The sequence below is a fragment of the Anguilla rostrata genome, chromosome 3 (assembly GCF_018555375.3).
Source record: "Anguilla rostrata isolate EN2019 chromosome 3, ASM1855537v3, whole genome shotgun sequence".
Taxonomy (NCBI): domain Eukaryota; kingdom Metazoa; phylum Chordata; class Actinopteri; order Anguilliformes; family Anguillidae; genus Anguilla; species Anguilla rostrata.
In genome coordinates, this window is record NC_057935.1 from 39639847 (window position 1) to 39645846 (window position 6000).

Genomic DNA, 6000 nt, shown 5'->3' on the forward strand with positions numbered 1-6000 from the left:
TGCATGCGGACCTCATTCACAGTCAGAGGTCAGAATCTATCATTGGGCCAGATACAGTCACTTCAAAAACATCAGATCACACAGAGAATTTTGAACGTCCAGTAGGATTATTATTTGCTCACAGATATGAAGATATGATCAAGTAGTCATAGCACCACTTGAACTGAAACAGGTTTAATGGTTTGATCCTCAAATTCAGGATGGGTGGAGAATTGAATCCAATGCACGCAGAAGCGCCACAGCAGCATTAGTCCAAATATGGTCACATGTGTACATACAGTATGTGAACTGCACCTCTGAATAAGCAAACTGACATTCAGATCCAGATTGTTAAATCTGGGATGGGCACTCAAAATGTTGGATAATATGATCTACTGTTCTATATAAAGATCAGAAATCAGTGGCCCAAGGCATTTTTAGGGACCATGAGCTCATGTATTTATTAGCTCTATAAATACGCAGCTACATCGTTTTACAAAACCTGGAGCGCTGCCTTTTGTAAACTTTCCAAGGGAGGTAACCCGGGCTCTTCAATATGAGAATATTATACTGAGAGGGCCAATAAAGGGTCGCACAATGGGCCTCATTCACAATATATGCGTATGATCTTGTTTGATCCTAAACTGTGTATAAGAACATTTCCACAAACAATTCTGGGTTCATAATTTTGTTTGTTCATGGCTGTTTCCTTATGCTTATCACATGAATGGGATTGTGCATTAAATTTACAAACAGTCAGCATTCATCATCTCATGCACCTGGGATATGCACAAAAACAAGGGCATGGTTTGGATCATACCTATGTGACAGGAAACAGTTTGTCAAATTAAAAGAAGAAGAGTCCAGCTCCTCAATAATGAAATACGGTATTCGACAAGGATCAGTACTAGGACCAGTACTCTTCTCGCTATATATGCTACCACTTGGCAATATTATCCGGGCACATGGTGTAGAGTTCCACTGTTATGCGGATGATACTCAGATTTATATTTCAATGAAACCTGGCGAAGCACTGCCGCTTTCACGGTTAGAGGCCTGTATTGTAGATATCAAGGTTTGGATGCTTTCAAATTTTCTGCTCCTAAATTCAGATAAGACTGAAATGTTGGTTTTAGGTCCCAAAATATTAAGGGAGAAATTGTCTACTCTCACCTTAAACTGTGATGGTTGTTTGCCTGAACCTAATATGGTCGTTAAAGACCTTGGTGTCACCATTGATCCTGATCTATCTTTTGACACCCATATAAAAAACATATCCAGAATTGCCTTCTTTCAGCTACGCAACATAGCTAAAATTAGACATTTCCTGACAGTTGGGGATGCTGAAAAATTGATCCATGCGTTTGTTACGTCTAGGTTAGATTACTGTAACGCCCTGCTTTCTGGCTGCCCTAATAACTCGTTAAAGAGTCTCCAGCTTGTGCAGAATGCAGCTGCTTGTACCTTGACCAGAACTAAGAAGTATGAGCACATTACACCAGTACTAGCGTCGCTTCACTGGCTACCCATTAAGCATAGGATAGATTTCAAGGTTTTGCTCATGACTTTTAAAGCTCTGCATGGACGTGCACCTGTGTACATATCTAACCTGCTCCTACCTTATAAGCCCACAAAATCACTCCGATCCCAAGATGCAGGCTACTTGGTAGTCCCAAGAATTTCCAAAAACCTAAAAGGTGGTAGGGCTTTCTCCTACAGGGCCCCACTACTGTGGAACCAGCTTCCAAAATTTATAAAGGAGTCAGACTCAGTCTCAATATTTAAATCTAGATTAAAAACGCACCTCTGTGCTCAGGCTTATAATCAGTTGTAGTCCGGAGACAGTGTGCGAGAAGCCTGCAGTCATAGAGCTTTGTAGGTGGCAATCCTTTCCTTACTGTCACTTGTCAATCAGCTGTGACCCGACTTTACATGGGCTGGCTCTTGATAGGCGGATATGGTTGTCTACCCCTCATGACTGCATGGGCTCTCCATCCCTATCCTAGTAGCTGTGCAGCCATATACTACTCCTGGCGGGGTCCCCCCAATACATACTACTGCCACTTTACCCACTGTCTGCTATATTGCAAATTCCCTAATTGCTGTTTCTACCCTCTTCCCCACGCTGCCGGCGGGGCTCTTGCCCCAACCCATTTAAGAAATGTTTTGTGAATGAAACCCAATGTCTATGAACTCTGGATGTGAATGAGACCCAATGTCTATGAACTCTGAATGTAATCCATTTTGTCCTTTATCTCTTAGATACCTTATCATATATTTCTATAAAAAGCACTTCTTACAGATTCCTGATATGGAATACAAGGTGAATTAAGCAGTGAAGTTTGGAAGGGCAGCTAAATTTCAAATCTATGCACCAAAAAAGCATGACGTTCTGTCCAGCCATAAGATCCATTTTCCGACCACCTCAGGACATATATTGTATGTGTCCAGAACTTCTCATGAAAATAATAGTGAGTGACAGTTAACCAAAGCCAAAATAGAATTACTAGTAGCATTCACCCAATCAGCATGGTCTATTCCCCATTGAACTAGAAATATTATTGACAGCCTTCATTTAAGTTACATTTAGGCATTCAGTTGGCTCTCTTTTCGAAAGCTTTTATCATCACAATGAATAGCAGCAATCAATGCATCCTTTCACAAACTTAAGGTTAGATGCTGTAGAAGGCACAGTACAAGAGAAAAATAGACAATGCAGTACCAGTAAGTAGCACATGCTTTAGGGGATATAGTTTTGATTTAACATTGGTTTGTAGATCCATGTGAAATGCTCAGAGATCAGTATTAAGTGAGAGCCAAAGTGCAGTTTAAATAGGTGTGTTTCAGCCTGCAGTGGAAGATGGGCAGTGACTCTGCTGTCCTGAATGTAGTGGGGAGCTCATTCCACCACTGCTGGGCCAGAGTACAGACAATACATGACCGAGAGGTGGGCCCCTATAGGGAGGGCATAAAGCAGCCAGTGGATGTGGAGAGAAGTGGCCTAGCACAAGTGTATGGTTTAATAATAGATTGCAGGTTAGAGGGTGTTGTTCCTCTTGCTGCATCATAGTCAGCAGCTGGCTGTAGATGAGGCAAGACACAGCAATTTGAATGAGTTGGAAGGGCCTGAAAATACTGAGCCAAGAGATTTCCTTTGTAAATCCCAGATGAACTCTTGTGAAAAGGCATTGGAAATTTGAGATAGAGCCCTGTCAGTGTAACTTATTGGAGAATTTAGCTCAACTTGCCCTATTCCCCTTTGCACAGAATTAGGGAACTAAAAGAGTTTCTCAGTGCATTCCCCTACCACCCCACCCTTTTCCTCTTTGTATTCTATTTTGGAACTAGAATTACTGGAAGTCTCCCACAAACACCTACTGAAAAGAACCAGGAAAAAACTTGAGCTTAATTAGGATGTCCACACTATTGGCTGCGATTGTTCAATCTGAGAATCTACAAACTATAAATATTGACCAGATTCCAGAAAAGTCTGCTATTCCAGACAAAGTTTCTCATGATGACTGATATCTGTGCCAATCTAAGTAAATTCCACGAGGCAGTTCAGTTATCAGTCGCTGCACAATTCCACCTGTTGCAATCTTGAAATCATATAATGGTTCAGGTAATCATGTGACACTGATAATCATTGCAAACGGGTAAAGTCCCCTTAATTGTAGCTTGTTCCTCATTCATGGTGCTGGAGGCATTTCCCCCAGAATACTGGCCCATGAGGAGGCTGCTGTTGGCCAGGTGGAAGGTCCTGGCATCGGGCTAAACAATCCCAGCTGCAGGGTTCAGTGTCTGGAATGCTGACATCTGGAGCGGATCTCTCCTTAAGCCACTTTCACATGACGAAGAATCAAAAGCTGCCTTCAATGCCAAGAGAGATGGTAACTGCACGAGAAGAATCGAGTGCCGCCAGCTGTTGTAATTTGATGTCATCCACCCAGGAAAGCTGTTGATTCGGAAAACTGTAACTAGTAGGCCAAGAAAGTTGTCTGCGGTGTAAGGTTAAATTGTGAATTTGCTTTGTGAAACTGAAAATCCCTCTTCCGTGTTTACATCTGTCTGCTTCATACAAAGCTGTGACATGATTGGATGCGCTAAGAAGGGACAGCCTTGAACAAAGTCAATGCTCAAACGATTTGAATTTTGTGGGTCGCAACTCGGCATTAATTCTGAGCTTTGCGCTCTGTCAGGCTTAGCATTGCTGCCAAGTCAGGTGTCAACGGTCCCTCCATAGGAACTTGAATGGTGTTGAGTATTTGGATGCTGATCATGTGCCAGCAGTTTTAGGACTGGGAAGCTCTTATGAACTGAATCCTATTGGAAGTAAGTTAGAGAAAGAAGGGCAAAGTCTTTGGCAGTGTAGTGCATAATTTTGTGTATTGATCCTGCATGAGACTAAATGGTAAATGGTAAATGGACTGCATTTATATAGCGCTTTTATCCAAAGCGCTTTACAACTGATGCTTCTCATTTGCCAGAGCAGTTAGGGGGTAGGTGTCTTGCTCAAGGACACTTCGACATGCCCAGGGCGGGGTTTGAACCGGCAACCCTCCGACTGCCAGACAATCGGTCTTACCTCCTGAGCTATGTCTATGACTAATTGCCCTCGCTGCTCAGAAGACCAGCTGGGAAATATGAACACTGCCTTAGGATATAGCATGCGTAGCAAAGCTAATTTGCTATGTTTCTGCTCGAAATGCAAACAGAATGTTTATACTATTACATGCTTTGGAAGCCCAGGAAGCAGTTTTAGGATAAATGATAAATATATTTCGGATAACGCTCTATATATGGACTAACAATCAAAGTTGAGGTAGAAACCACAAATTATTTCAGCATTGATCAGCAGGGCTTAATACAGGACTTAATGATGCAGTCAATATTGCTTCTGATATATAGCATTTTCTGTTTAATATTAAAGCCTTCCTCATGGGACCTCTGTCCACTAAATCTGCTATAGGTGAAAAACAGCAACATTTTAATAACCTATGGCAGCTCTCAGTGGCTGCCATCTTCAAAGAGTAACAGTACAACTCAAAGATGCCATAGGTTGTAAATGCAACATTATCTTAATATTTAAAACTCAGGCTTCATTAGGTTATTTGATAAGTAATTATATGGAACCACAGGCCAACAGAATTCATTATTATTACGTATTATTATTTACACCGGAGGTGTCCAATCTTATCAAAAAAGGGCCGATATGGGTCCATGTTTTTATTTTAGCCCTGCACTGCTGCTTATAAAGGTCTTCACTGAAGACCATGATTAGTTATTTAGTTGAATCGGGTGTCTTCGTGCTGGGCTGAAACAAGAACCTGTACCCACACCGGCCCTTTTCAAAGAAGATTGGATAACCCTGACTTATACGCAATCCATGGGTTCCATGTTCGATCGAAAGGAAAAGGTCCAAAAGGGCCAGCGTGGGTGCAAGTTTTTTTGAACAAATAAATTTGCAATCGCTACTCCATGCACATCAGTTACACATATATTTGAACACATTTTATATCAGTTTTGCTTCTTTGCATAAGTAATAAAGTGTGAGAGCACACTTGTTCCCACATGTTATAACTTAGCGCTAACTTCAGGTGCCAGCTTTTATTATATTGTTTAAAGGTTTCCATGCCGAGGCAGCAGTGCTAAAGAGGGAACCAGAAGGCATTCCTGATTATATGAGTCACCTAGCAGGTCCTGAGAAACACCAGATGGAGGTGTCCCAAGCAGCTCTTTCTATACACCGCCCTTAACAAGAGGCGTGAAACTATGCGTTACTACCGTTCATTAGCCTCTCTCAGTCTCTGCCAACCGCTCATCTTTAACTTCAGTAACAGCGATGCTCACTCTTGTTGTTTGTTGAAGAGGAAGGCTGAGCACTGTCATCACTGTGGGGGGTAACAGTACTACCATGGGTGGCCTTTGCTATCCTTCATGCGTATCACCTGAAATGGGTCTCACAACTTGCCTCAATCAAAAATAAAATAAATTTAAAAAAACATTTTCTACAAAAATCCC